General features: G+C 39.6%; 1 protein-coding gene across 2 annotated transcripts in view; it reads left to right on the top strand.

Annotated features, from left to right (window-relative positions):
• LRRC20 (leucine rich repeat containing 20) overlaps nucleotides 1–15,464 on the top strand; it is a 394,968-nt gene that overhangs the window by 233,840 nt on the left and 145,664 nt on the right. The gene's annotated exons all lie outside the window — the stretch shown is intronic.

Genomic DNA, 15,464 nt, shown 5'->3' with positions numbered 1-15,464 from the left:
AGAAGCCCTGATTTAATCGGCAGGTCATAAATCTTGGCGTCCCTGCTGTGTGCCGATGTCAGGCACAGACCGGGATCCTGCGCCTCACCAGACTGAGCTGCGCCTCACCAGTGAGGCGTGCCTCACAGTTTGAGAAGCGCTGATTTAAATGACAGTTAAGGTTTAAGGAGGGCATTGTTGCCAGAACTTTGCATGTGGTATGAAGGAGGGCATTGTTGCTAGAACTTTGCATGTGGTATGAATAAAGTGACAGATCACTATATATAAAGGAGTCACACAGCATCTGTTCATGAACCAGAATGCTTATAAACTTTATAGTACAGTAATTGTCCAAGATCATCAATGATTCTGTGTTGATCTTGTTATAGGTATACATGTCCTATACTAGATAACTTGTAACTTGTAACAGTAACTTGTTGTTCTTGAAGTTTGGTTAAGTGTAGATTCATATGGCACAGTTAGTCCCTCAGAGAACATATTGATAAATGTCTCATAGAAGAAAATATTTACAAATTGAATTTCCATAAATTCCACAGCTGCCCAGGATGTAACATTCTATTGTGAGGGTAAGTGTTGTGTTGCTAGGATACACATCACGTCTAGCATTGAACACAAGACCAATAATTAGTTAATCAACGGCAAAAAGGAAATGAGATGCAATGTTTCCCTGTTGAGATGGGATGTTCTTCTACTGTCCTATTTAATATGTGATATTTGCAATGGATTAGCAACCTACAATTTGTAACTGCAACCTACAGTTTGTCATTTTACTGTAAGGCTCTGAGTTTAATTTTTATTGAGTTACTTGTAGCCATGATGCATTTTTTATGTTTACAACTATGGCTTATTTTTTTATTTTGTTTGCTTGCTATGTGTAAGAATCTGCAAATTAATATCTTGAAAGCTGTGTTGTTCACACACCATTTCCTAATATATTATAGGGACAAACATACCATATGTGTAACCCATGGTATGAAGACTAACTAGATAAGGGGCACTGTAATCCTGTAAATCCCTTTATAAACTAGGAATACCTTAAAGGTAGCTTCACACGTACCATATCGCAGCTAATTTTCTGCTGCGGATCTGCAGCAGATTTGACTTAATGAATGAGCACAGCCTCAAATCTGCACCATCAAATCTGCTGCGGATCCACAGCAGATTTTACAATGCAGATTTAATGCTGTGTTCATTAATTTAGTCGGATGTGCTGCGGATCCGCAGAAGAAAATCAGCTGCGATACGGTACGTGTGAAGCTACCCTTAAACTGAATCGTCTACAAGACCAAAGTAATAACATATTAGTAATCTTTTTTTCCACTTTTTTTGCTGTCCTCATCTACTTGAATGCAGCTTGGGTGCATTTCCTGGGGTGGTGGTGTACAAAGAAGTCTGTACCACCAGTACCTAGAAGTTGGATACTGTGGTTCCTCCCAAAGCACCTGTGACTGATCACATGCTCGTGACATCATGGAAGGTTCTGCAGCTAATTTTATAAATTGGTGCCCAACAGGAGAAGGGAGAGGACTCTGCTGCTATGAATGGCTGCAGAGTTCTCAGTGATTGGTGTAGGGCTGAATCATCTCTCAGGTCACGCTGCTTGCAGACTGTAGACACTATGGGGGGCATTTATTAAGTCCGGCGTTTTTTACGCCGGACTTAAAAATGCCCCCGCAGCTCCGGCGCTACGGAGATTTATGTAGAGGCGGACTGCCTCTACATAAATCCGGTGCGCACCGCCGAAAACCTACACCAGCTGAGGACTGGAGTAGGTTTTCGGCGTATATTTGGGCGGAACGGATGGTAAATCGCGCGGACTCTTGAGTCCGCGCCCTCCGTTCCACCCACTACACGCCCCCCTGGCGTACTCGGCGGAAAGTGCCGATTTGCGAATATTTTATTCGCAAATCGGCCATTTGCGTATAAAATAATACGCAAATCGGCACTTTCCGCCAAAAATCATCCGTTCGCCGGATGATACATGTGGCCCTTTGTAGCTAAATTTTTCATGCTAAAAAGTGCATCTTATAGTCAGAAGGCATCAAGTATTCCTACACTGACCAACATATCTTTAGTGTGTTATGTGGTCATACAACTACAGTATTTCAATTATGAAGTGACCAGGACACTCTATGTTATAAGGGTATATGCACACTGAGTAATTCTCATGGATAACTTGCTGCGGATTCCACTGCTCGCTCCCGTTTGACTCGCCAGCCAGCCAGCCAGCCTTGGAAGCTGTAAAATAACACATTGGTAAACTAAAGATAATGCTAACTCCAGGAATGTATTATTTAGCATGATTCTCCGTAGATACAACTGAAGATACAGTATTATCACCCATTACTGTGTGCACAGTTGGCAGGGAAATGCTTCAATCATTACCACAATCAATCAATCACCAAAAAGACTTCATAGTGCACACTGGGTTGGCCGTTCAGGCTGCATACCACTAACCTTAAATCAGTTCTTTAATACTAGAGATGACCTGGTGCCATTAGATCAGCATCATCTTGGGTCAGTGTAATGTTCTTTGTATCCTAGCAACACTCAGATAATTGTCATAATTGTAGCTGAATAATTACAGATTGTCAGGCAGATCATGGTAATAAGAATGCCATTTGTAGAGGTGAGAACAGCAGGTTATGTGCAAGTTGTCAAAAAGTACTGTGAGCCATATAAAGTTTACTTCAGACATGTTATTAGAATTTTAGGTACTTTCTGTTCTCTTTTCCTACTTAGTTTTTTATGCAGTCACTAGTTTATTTTTTTCTGACAAACATAATTACTTTCCTTATTATAGTTTTCTCTCCTGCTGACACTGGGTCTCATACCTTAGAATTACTACAAGTATAAAGTTTATAGCAGCCAGTAATATTCCAGCTAAAGTTTTTTTTACAGGACAGAAAATTAAAGGTTCTATAGTATTATGCACCTGTTCCTCCTGGGGTCACATTTGCGATCGAAGTACCCAACAATGTTCTGGCGGCCATTTGGCAAAAGACAGCTCTATTTGAACCTGATTTTGCAGCCAGTTACTTAGGGTTGTTTGCTTAAAGGAAACCTGTCACCCCCCGTGCCGGGGTGACAGGCTCCCGACCCCCCGTTAGAGCCCCCTATACTTACCTCATCCCGCCGGGTCCCGCTTCTGGATTCGGTCGGGTCCCGGAGATCTCAGCCGCTGCAGCCCGGCGCGCGCGCTGACAGATGAGTCCAACGCTCATAGAGAATGACGGAGCGCTGGACTCTCCTGTCATTCTCTATGGGTGTTGGACTCATCTCTCAGCACGCGCGCCGGGCTGCAGCGGCTGAGATCTCCGGGACCCGACCGAATCCAGAAGCGGGACCCGGCGGGATGAGGTAAGTATAGGGGTCTCTAACGGGGGGTCGGGAACCTGTCACCCCGGTACGGGGGGTGACAGGTTCCCTTTAAGGGTTGATTTACAAGTAATTTGTTTGACCTTATTCAGCAATATGTCCTTTTTGTACAGCATAGGGCTATGTTCCCACACAGTATTTTTTTCTCAGTATTTTGCAACCAAAACCAGGAGTGGATAGAAAACACAAAAAAGGATCTGTTCCCACACTGTTGAAATTTAGTGGATGGCCGCCATTTAATGGCAAATAATTATTTTAAACAGGCATTATCTTTTAAATACTGGCCGTTATTTGACGTTAAATGACGGCCATCCACTAAATTTCAACAGTGTGAGAGCATAGCCTTTCTGTGATTTTAGTCCACTCCTGATTTATATATTATTTAAACGCTGTTGAACCCCTCCCGACGCTAATATCTATCTAATATCTATCCTGAGCATGCCTCATCATTTTTACAATGCTGGATAACCCCTTTGTTCAGATGAGACATGTCTTATAAATAACATTGGTCATGATTTTAACCTATTTTTTTTCAATTTTTTTTACCTCTAAATGTACAATGATGAAGTTGTACGCCATTAAGTCTTTATTCAGTCTCTTTTAAAGAAGTATTGTATTGCCCTCAAAGTCTTATACAAATCACCAATATACACTTATTACAGGAAATGCTTATAAAGTAGAGATGAGCAAACCGGGTTCGGGTTCGAGTCTATCCAAACCCGAATGATCGGCATTTGATTAGCGGTGGCTGCTGAACTTGGATAAAGCTCTAAGGTTGTCTGGAAAACATGGATACAGCCAATGACTATATCCATGTTTTCCACATAGCCTTAGGGCTTTATCCAACTTCAGCAGCCACCGCTAATCAAATGCTGAAAGTTCGGGTTCGGATCGACTCGAGCATGCTCGAGGTTCGCTCATCTCTATTATAAAGTGCTTTTTCCCCTGCACTTACTACTGCATCAAGGCTTCACTTCCTGTATAAAATGGTGATTTCATGACCCGACTCCCAAAGCTGTGCGGGCTGTGGCTGCTGGAGAGGATAGTGGCAGGAGGATACTGAGGGACACAGGGCACTGTAGGGACACTAAGCATCCCTCTGCCATAATCCTCTCCAGCAGCCACAGCCTGCAAAGCTCTGGGAGTCTGTTCGTGACATCACCATTTTATCCAGGAAGTGAAGCCTTGATGCAGTAGTAAGTGCAGGGAAAAGCACTTATAAGCATTTCCCGTAATAAGTGTATATTGGTGATTTGTATAACTTTAGGGGCAATACAACACTTTTAATACATTTTTTCGCTGGACTTCTCCTTAAGAAGAGCTCAGAAGCTATAAGCAGACTGTGTTAATAGAGTACAGAATTAACTGATGAATGTATTATACTATAAGGGCCCTTGCACACTAAGTAAAAGAGGCTGAATTTACGAGTGGAGTCTGCTCGGCGGATTCTACTCGAAATTCAGCCTGTCCTATTTCTTCAATGGGATTTCTCTTGTGCCACTCCACTGAAAGATGGAACATGTTCATTCTTTGAGCGGAGAGGAAATTCGTAAATTCATAAATTCAGCCTCTTTTACTCAGTGTGCAAGGGCCCTTACACTGATCATTATGATCAATTGAGTCATTGCTTTGTCTCCTAGTAGGACTAAAAAAAGTAAAAAATATATATATATATTTTTTAAATATACAAAATCCCCATCAAATTCTTAAATATTTTTTAAATAAAACAAATGTAAAAACAAACATAATATTTGGTAAATGGTGACTAAAGGAAAGTTTGAATGGTGGGTCCAGCTGATTTTTCTTCAATCACTGAAAATATTTAGTTATCATCCAAACTTTTTACGGCCAGGTTCAGACTATGTAAGTGTGCGGCTGTATTTGCGGCTGTAATTGTGCGGCGGTATTTTTGGTGGTTCATGCGTACGCTGGAAAGTATAGGATATACGGCTGCACAGTGCACACTATGTATGAATCTACGGCCCGATCGTAAACGGACCCGTAAAAAATGAACAAGACCATTGTTTGCGGCTGGAAACGCGGCCGTGGATTGACAGGCGGTCCGTACGGAGTACTTCAAAAATAGCCGGCAATGATGCCGAATGCCGATGCCTCTAATAGTTAATATATTAAATTAATAAAACACATTTTCTTTGTAATAAAGTCCCTTTCGTTGTTCAATAATTTAATTCTAACAAATCCATCATTTTGCAATTAAATATACTGTTAAAATAAATATATATATATAAGTAAATGTATATTTTTATATATATATATATATATTTATTTTTTGACAGTATATTTAATTGCACAATGATCGATTCGTTAGAATTAAATTATTGAACAACGAAACTGAATTTATTTAATCGAAAATGTGTTTTATTAATTAAATATTAATTAGTACAGGAAGTTCCATAAGCCGTTAATTCATATTGCCGGCAAAAGAGCATTCTGTACTAATCATCACTTTACTTTAATGAAAACATCAAATGTTTCTTCTAATTATGTTATCACAATAGCATTATTAGAAGAAACATTTAGAATTATATGTGCGCTCAGCTGATTGGCTGATCGGCTGAGCACACATATAAAGAGCCGGTCCGCAGTACAGTGACTTCATTGTGCTGCGGACCAGCGAAGAGGACACATCGGGGTGAGTATAGAGCTCTCCCCACCCCCTCCCCAGCACTGCACCCCTCCCATCAAGGAAGGGGGGGTCAGTTAACCCCTTCCTTGCTGGGATGGGTGCAGTCTATCAGTCTGGCCCCCAAGGGGTTAAGGGGGATGCAATACATAGGGTATTAAAGGGTCCCCCCTATTTTTATAATAGGGTATTATATAATAATAGGGTCCCCCCTATTTTTATAACCAGCCGGGTTAAAAACCAAACAGCAGCCTGATAATACCAGGGTGGGAAGAGCCATTGGTTTAGGCCCTCCCCAGCCTAAATCTTACCAGCCTGCTGCCGCCCGGTCCAGGAGCGCCAATTTTGACGCTCCGGGACCACTGGCACCCGGCTCTTCCCAGTACCCCTGGTGGCATTGGGTACTGGGGTAATAATAAGGGGTTAGTGTTAGCCATTTTATACCGGCTAACACTAGGCCCCAACTTAGTAATGGATTCCGTCTATTAGACGGCTTCCACTACTAAGTCTATAAAGTAAAGAAATAAAGACAAGACACAAGTTAAAAAAATTTTTTTATTCAAATAAAAACACCCCCACACCCCTCATTGACCATTTTATTTAAAAAAAAACGCTGGTCATCGATGTAGTCCACGGAATCCGACGTAATCCCCAGGATACCGATATCTGAAAAACAAAAAGGGAGAAACACACAAAGAACACACAAACAGGAGCACAACACCCATCATTGTGAGCGGTGTTGTGCTCCTTACAGTATGCAGCATCTTTACAGATCGCTGCTTACAGTCTGGCCCCCAAGGGGTTAAGGGAGGATGTATTGCATCCCCCTTAACCCCTTGGGGGCCAGACTGATGTCAGACTGCACCCATCCCAGCATGGAAGGGGTTAAGTGACCCCCCTTCCTTGCTGGGAGGGGTGCAGTGCTGGGGAGGGGGTGTGGAGAGCTCTATACTCAACCCGATGTTTCCTCTTCGCTGGTCCGCAGCACAATGAAGTCACTGTGCTGCGGACCCTCTAATTATATGTGCGCTCAGCTGATCAGCCAATCAGCTGAGCGCACATATAATTCTAAATGTTTCATCTAATAATGCTATTGTGATAACATAATTAGAAGAAGCATTTGATGTTTTCATTAAAGTAAAGTGATGATTAGTACAGAATGCTCTTTTGCCGGCAATATGAATTAACGGCTTATGGAGCTTCCTGTACTAATTAATATTTAATTAATAAAACACATTTTTGTTGAAATAAAATCAGTTTCGATGTTCAATAATTTAATTCTAACGAATCCATCATTGTGCAATTAAATATACTGTCAAAAAATAAATATATAAATATACATTTATTTATATATATATATTTATTTTAACAGTATATTTAATTGCAAAATGATGGATTAGTTTAAATTTAATTATTGAACAACGAAAGGGACTTTATTACAACGAAAATGTGTTTTATTATTTTAATAGATTAACCATGAGAGACATCGGCATACTGCAGAGGATCGCAAACCCCAGTAATAGCAATTCATGTAAACTGTGTTCCCTGCTTTCCCAGATGCATCCAGAGGTGTTTGCATCACTTTCTTAAGCTTTTATTTGTTATTTTTAGTTGAACCAGATTTCCAAGTAAATGACCGTATGTTTTGAGCCGCATGTCTATTTTTTCCCACTGCCGTAGTTTCATCCGCACATTTATAGCCGCATAAAAAATACAGCCGCACAGTTACATAGTGTGAACCTAGCCTAAAGGAGTATTCTTATCTGGCTGATCTATGGACAGAACACAGAAACTGTTTGGAAAATATACAGTATTCTTATCTGAGATTGTTATTCCCTATCCATATCCATAGGTAAGGGGATTACTATCTGATTACTGAGGGCCTGACCCCAGACCCCTAAGAGACAGACATTAGGAACACAATTACTCTGCAATGAATTGAGCGCTAATTTTAAAACATTTGATAGCCCCACAGAGAATAAATGGCACTCTGCAGTGGCAGCACACAGGCGCGCTAAGCACTCTAGACCCCAGTGATCAGCTTGTTATCCCTTATCCCAGTGAAGACAAACCTTTGGCACTTTAGCTGTTGCAAAACTACAGTTCCCATTATGCCTGGTCATCCAAATATGACATTTGCTGCCCAAGTATGAGAAGAATTGTAGTTTTGCAACAGCTGGAGTGTCAAAAGTTCACTACCAATGTCATACCCTATGGGTAAGTGGTAACAGGCTCACATTGGCATACACCTTCAAATATAACATTGATTCCACACAATTAACTACATAAAAATTACCTAATGTCTGAATTGCTTTGATTTGGTCACATTGCACCCCAGAAAATTAAAAAAAATAAACTGTCAAAAGTCTGTTTTTTGTAAGATTGGTAATGATAAAAACTACAGATCACAATGAAATTATAAAAAAAACTTGGTAAAGTGTAAAAAAAAAAAAAAAATTAACCAGTAAAATATAACAAACTATAAAAACTGGCTATGTTTGTTATTATACTGATAAGAAGAATACAGCTAACATTTCAGTTTTATCACATAACATTTCAGTTTTATGACATAACATATCACTTAAGGTAAACAGCATAGAAACAAAAGCTCCCCAAATTAACAAATTAGCGTTTTTATTTAATACCACCTTAATAGAGATGAGCGAACCGGGTTCGGGTTCATGTCGATCCGAACCCGAATGATCGGCATTTGATTAGCGGGGCTGCTGAACTTGGACAAAGCTCTAAGGTTGTCTGGAAAACATGGATACAGCCAATGACTATATCCATGTTTTCCACATAGCCTAAGGGCTTTATCCAACTTCAGCAGCCACCGCTAATCAAATGCCGATCGTTCGGGTTCGGATTGACTCGAACCCGATTCTCTCATCTCTACACCTTACAAACAATTTTTTGTTTCATTCTATATTTTATGAAAAAATTTAAAGTGTCATTACAAAGTAGAATGTTCCTGCAAAAACAAAAAACCTTCTGGCTCGGTTTATGGAATAAAAGTAAGATAGGCAAAAATGTTATGTTTCCATAGTTCACGGAAGGCAGAAAATGAAGGTTGTTTCCTTACCTTCATCTTCAGTGCCGTTTTTGCTAAATCTTCACTTTAATTGATATATAAATTACGCGGTTTGGTGTGTGCATCAATCTGCCCTGGCGGCCCGTCTATCCTCATGAATATTTATCCAGTGCTCTGCAGTGATTTCCCTGGCACACCCTCTAGTCCCGTCCCCAGTGCACCAAAATGCCTAATTTACAGATTTAGCAAAAATGGCTAATAGGTTAAAAACAATATGGGCTTTGATAACATAACAGCATCTTAGAGTTTAATAATCCCTTTAAGGGATTAAACAGGTTCAAATAAGCCATGATCGAAGGCCATTGAAATCCTCTTTGAAACATGATAAATTTCTATGTTTTTGAAACTGCTTAACCCTTAGACGACCCAGGGCTTATAGTTACGCCATGGAAGTCTGTCCCCAGACGACCTAGGGCGTAACTGTATGCCCTGGGTGTTTCTACCGCTATGAAGCGTGCTCCGGAGCGGAGCGCGCTTCATAGCAGGTGGGGGCCGGCTGCAATCAGCAGCCGGGACCTCACCGGTAATGACACGCTGCAGCGATCGCGCTGCCGCGTGTCATTAACTCCTTAAACGACCGTTTCATTAACTCCTTAAACGACCGCAGCGTTTAAGTGTAAGTGACAGGGGGAGTCCCCTGTCACTTACCGATCGGGACCCCCGCAGTGTGACTGCGGGGGTCCCGAACTGTAAAACGGACTGCCGGAGGTTTCTTGCCTGCCTCCGTGCGGTCCGATCGGCGATCTGCTACACTGAGCCTGCACAGGCAGGCTCAATGAGCAGATCGCCGATAACACTAATCAATGCTATGCCTATGGCATAGCATTCATCAGTTTAGAAATCAAAGTACTGGATGTAAAAGTCCCCCAAAGGGACTTCAAATGTGTAAAAAAAAAAAAAAGTTAAAAACACTATTACACTACCCCAAAACCCCTCCCCCAATAAAAGTTGAAATCACCCCCCTTTCCCATTATATAAATAAAACATATAAAAATAAATAAACAAATAAACATATAATATACCGTAGCGTGCGTAATTGCCCGATCTATTAAAATATAACAAGCTTCATTGCGAACGGTAAACGGCGTACATGAAAAGAGGGGAAAAAGTGCGCGAATTACCGATTTTGTTACTTTATATATAAAAATTCATAAAAAAATCATCAAAATGTCCGATCTTCACAAATATGGTATTAATAAAAACTAGAAATCATGGCGGAAAAAAATGACACCCCATACAGCCCCGTAGGTAAAAAACGTTATAAGCGTCACAATAGTCCCATTTTATTTATAATTAATTGCCAAAAAAAAAGATTTCATTTAAAAAAAATATATAACATTAGAGAATCTGTGTAACCTGCATATGGTTGTGTTCGGGCTGACCTATAGAATAATTTTATCATGTCGCTTTTACCATATAGTGCATTACGTAGACACAGGAACCCCCCAAACATTACCATATTGTATTCTTTTTTGCGATTTCACCAATTTATATCTTCATAAATAATATATTTGGAATTCCATCATACATGTTATGGTAAAATGAATGACGCCATTACAAAGTACAACTATTCCTGAAACAAATAAGCCCTTACATGGCCTTGTAGATAAAAAACTGAAAGTGCTGGAGCTCTTAGAAGGGGAGGAGGGAAAAATGGAAACACTAAGATCAAAATTTGCGCGGTCCACTGGGTCATTTTGGGCCTGGTCCTCAAAGGGTTAATCTAGTGAGATTGCATATTTTTTGGCCATAGTAGCAATATAACGGATGTATACTGTACTTTGAAATGGCAGGAGATTTTATGACTAGCTATCTATCTTATCAGCTAGCACTGTGAGCTTGGTAATCGAGTAAGAAATTATACACGTCATAGGTTTTATGATGATGCTACATTCTAGAGATGTGCTTAAACATGACATTCAGTTTTATTAAAAAGATTGAGCATTAAAGGAAAGATAATAGGAAATAAATCCTCAACAGCCATGATGCTCAACTAAGGGTTCTGATCTCCCACTTTGCGTCTTTCATTAACGGTTAGGCTTTTCATTTCTTTCCAGATTGACAGAATTTCCCTCTTACCCAGCACGAGACCAGGTCAACTTAAAGCCTCTTGTAAATACCTGTCAGTGGGTGTAATTCTAATTGAGGACTGTGGTGGATTCTCTGGCAGTACTATTAACATAAAATTAGAGCTCATTTGATTAGAAGCTTATTGTTGAATTAATTCTTCAACATAAATGGAACTATTCCAGTATTTTTCATATATATTTCCTGCAAATGGAAACATTTACAGGATATTAGAAATGGAATTGCAAATATATCGGTTTTGTTGCGTCATGTTAGGGAATCAAATACAGGAACGACCCTGATGGGTAATGAAAGTGTTTTTCTCTCCATCAGAGGGGGACATGAAAGCTAAATTGATCATCAGAGAAGGGTATTGGATTTTTACTTTATTTACCTGTTAACCACATGTTCTGAGTTTTACACTGCGACTGGTATAACTGGTTAATTGTACACCTGACTATAATCTTACAAAACACCTATATCTAGAAGAAATGATGCTGCTTTGAAGGCAAAGGGGCAGTCATACCTAATATCTATTTGGTTTAAATTTATTTTTGTTCACTTTGGATTTAACTTATTGATTAAAAATATACTATTCATGTTTCTTTGTACAATTTTTTTTGGCAATATGTTTATTATAACTTCATTAGCTGGGCTCTCCTGAGTATTCATTCATTCATGAAAAGCCAAATAGCAAACACAAACAAAAACAGTGAGCCCTGACTAGTCCCGCCCACTGTCCCTGCTTCAATGGCCCAAAATGGTCACGGACAACCATGAAGACGTTTCCTACACTTAATATGTGTGACACAAAACACTAACAGACAAACACAATAAGAGGTGTCAGACAAACCAGGTCAGCAACCGTCCGGTGGCGCAGTACAAAAACAATAAGCGGGTGAATAGTTGTGGTACGGTGCAAAAGGTCAGGGCTGGCAGCAATAAGCAAAGTCGAGGTTATCAATAAAGGTCAGGAACAGGGAGAACAGAGAAGGAATAGGAAGCTGAGCAGGCGAGAGAACTCATATAGTCAGCAGGGAACTGAGGAGTCCGCTGCTATTTAACCAGGATCCAGCAACTGGGTCCAGCAGCTGATTGGAACAGCCCTGATCCCAGCACCAAGCTCAGCTGAACAAATCAAGCAGTGCAGTAACCCCTCCACTGCTAGAAGTCTGATAGGCAAGGCGGGTGCCGCTGGCAAATTCCGACACAATTCAGAACGACAGTTGAAAAAACACATACAAAAACTCAGCGGTTCCTCGACTGCCCGGCACAGACCGAGTAGCCAAACTTTGGACTTGCCAAATTGTTCAGGGTCAGCAATGTTCTCAGAACCCAAACCTGTGGCTTTATCCATGTTTTACACAACTCCCTAGGGAGGCATCCAACTTCTCCAGCTGCCGGGAGTCAAATGTCGGGCATGGGTTCGGAATGTTGTCAACCCAAAACAGTTCGGTAAGTCCGCTCAACACTAGTCATAAAATATTGCAAATATGGCAATATAAAATATTCATATTTCCTAACACTGTAACCAGTTTAACACAGTAACAGATTTTGTGAAGCTGGACTTAACTCCGTCATGCTTAGCCTATTTTCCTTCAATATTGATGAAGAAGAAGGTAAAAAACTATTTTTTCTCTTTTTATGGAAAACAATCTTCCAAATATAGCAACCAGAATAAATTCCTGGAACAAACAAAACCATTTCCAGCATCCATAGTGCAACTTGTTATATAGTTACACTTGGGAAAAACATCAAAGCCCCTGTGACCTTTTAATGAATTCACCATGACAACATCCTCTGGCGTCGAGTTCCATAGCGTCACTGCATGTACAGGAAATGCCATGTTCAGTATTATTTTGAGATTGACCCATTTATGCCCTTTACCACTTTGTATGTGGAGACTTGGGTAATTATCTGATGGCAATAGCAATTACCTATACATAGTCATAAAACACCTACTGCAGCATGGGAGTTAAATGAGAAAAAATGATAAAATAAAACTAAGTAAATATTTAAATTTCATTTAAAGGAATATGCAGGGAAAAAACATAGGCACAACCATAGGGTGCCACTGGAAAGGGAATAGACTGGATAATACCATTTATGCAACTTTCTGTATGGAGTATTTACAGATTTGTCAATGACTTAAATGGAAACTGTTTTGTTTTGCCCACAACAACTGATTATTGCTCATCTTTTATTTTGCAAGAGTTAATTAAAATACTAAATCTGAGCTGTGATTGGTTGCTATGGGAATAACTACCGTACATAGCTTTGGTTTCAGAATGAACGATAAGTCTTAGACTATATGGTAAATTGAAGACATTAATAGGAGGTTCCGCATGGTACACCAATCAACTTAAGACCGACCCTGATCCCCAGCATATGCCAGGAGGAGGTATAGTGTCAGATTTCTATCTTGAATTTCTGATGCAAATTATCTCCTTTGTCCAACAGATGGCACTATAGAGCCTGTTGTCTTTCTAATAGAGCTAATTTGCATGGCTTCTTTTCCCCCAGGGAACATTGCCTGGCCTATGAGATTACCAACCCTTAGAGAAATAAATCTGTATTTGTATTTAAATGGTATAACATTCTCTATGTATAGGCTTTGGTAATTATACATAACTGTATGGAACATAGCCATAGCACTTGCTTTTCTTCACCTACAGACCCATATGGGTGTTAATTTTGGGGCACCAATTGTACTTAGCAATGACACACTTACTTTTTCCATAAATTATGCTGTGAAACAAAGAAAAAATATTTGCATGGTGAAATTTAAAACTCTGTTCACCCTGTGGTAAAGCTGACATGTTATCTATTTTCCTCAAGTCAGTATGATTACAATGATAGGCAATTTATATAAGTTTCATTCAATTTTACTGCTTTTAAACTTAAAAAATAGGTTAAAATTGCTTCTTATAATGCTTTTATTTTTTGGTCTATGGGGCTGTGTGAGGGATTTTTACGCCATAATCTGTACTTTTTAATGGTACTTTACTTCCAATTATGCAGCATTTTGTAGCCCCCCCCCCCCTCCCCCGGGGGGACTTCTATGAGCAATACACTGATTTCTTGTAGAGATAAATTGATGTATGTTATCTCTGTCTCCTCTGTTGCCAGGTAAGCTGTAACAACTCAAATGTAATCCCGCCCTCCATGACTTGACACCAATCAGTGAGTGCCTGGCCAAGGGGTGGGGAAACAACAGAACAGTGACAGCCTTCTGAGCAGTATAGAGGAAAGGAACCACAGTTGTTTCATCTTTCTCTCTTTCTAATCTATGTAGATAAATAGATTTTCTTTAAAGTATCAAGCAGAAGCAGATTTAGTCAGCAACAGGCAGATACTACAAGATGAGGCGGATACTTAGCAGTTGGCTCTGAGGTGCAATGCATGACAGGAAATGTAGTTTCTGCACCACCTTTTTGATATAAACTGGCTTTTAGAAAAGCTTTTAACTCAGCAACGCTGGCAGCTAGAAAGACGGGAGATCGCTAAAAATACTCAGGGGGGCTTGGTAAGACCTGCTAGGTTAGGGAGCATTTCATTGTTTAGCTTTTGGGTGGAATACCACTATAAACTCTGTGTATGGCTGCCTGTTGCATACTGAGCACATTTATTCCAGTATATGTACATTTATGTCTGCAGGATTGCATAGCCTACATTTGTCTTTCATTTTTCACCCTTTTCCCCTTCTCAAAGACCCCTATGCATTGCCTGATCCCAAAAACTAGAACCAAGCAAAAGAAGGAAAAGCTTTTTTTTATTATTATTCATTTGTTAACATAATTCTTTGCATTTGATTATAAGATCGGTGATATAATTAGTTTATTATAAAGCTTACTTGATGAGAAAGTCAGCATTAATAATCTCTGTTTATCATTACGTTTACAATGCCAATTTCAAGTACTATTTTTAGCATTCTCTTTGGATAATTTTCTAACAGCATGTAATAATCTTCATGGTGATGGTGGTTCCTGTCACTTTACATGTTAGATGGGAATGATTCAGACATTACTGATTCAGTAATCAGTAATTTCTGTAAGGCCTTTCCCAAACCACTTGATTAGTGGATTCTGTTTATATACATTGCTGTAAAAAAGTATTTACCTCTTACCTAGTATCTTACATTTTTTATAATTTGGCACATTTAAGTAAATTTGAGTTATTTCAACCTAAGAGAAAGACAACATGGTTAAACACAAAATGCACCTTTCTATTTGTTAAAGATTTATTCAAAACCTTCTAATTGTTGTTTTTTAATGCTTGAAAATG

This window comes from Dendropsophus ebraccatus, chromosome 8 (genome assembly GCF_027789765.1).
Source record: "Dendropsophus ebraccatus isolate aDenEbr1 chromosome 8, aDenEbr1.pat, whole genome shotgun sequence".
Taxonomy (NCBI): Eukaryota; Metazoa; Chordata; class Amphibia; order Anura; family Hylidae; genus Dendropsophus; species Dendropsophus ebraccatus.
Note: the sequence above shows the minus strand (reverse complement) of the source record. Positions and strands in the feature narration are given on the sequence as shown.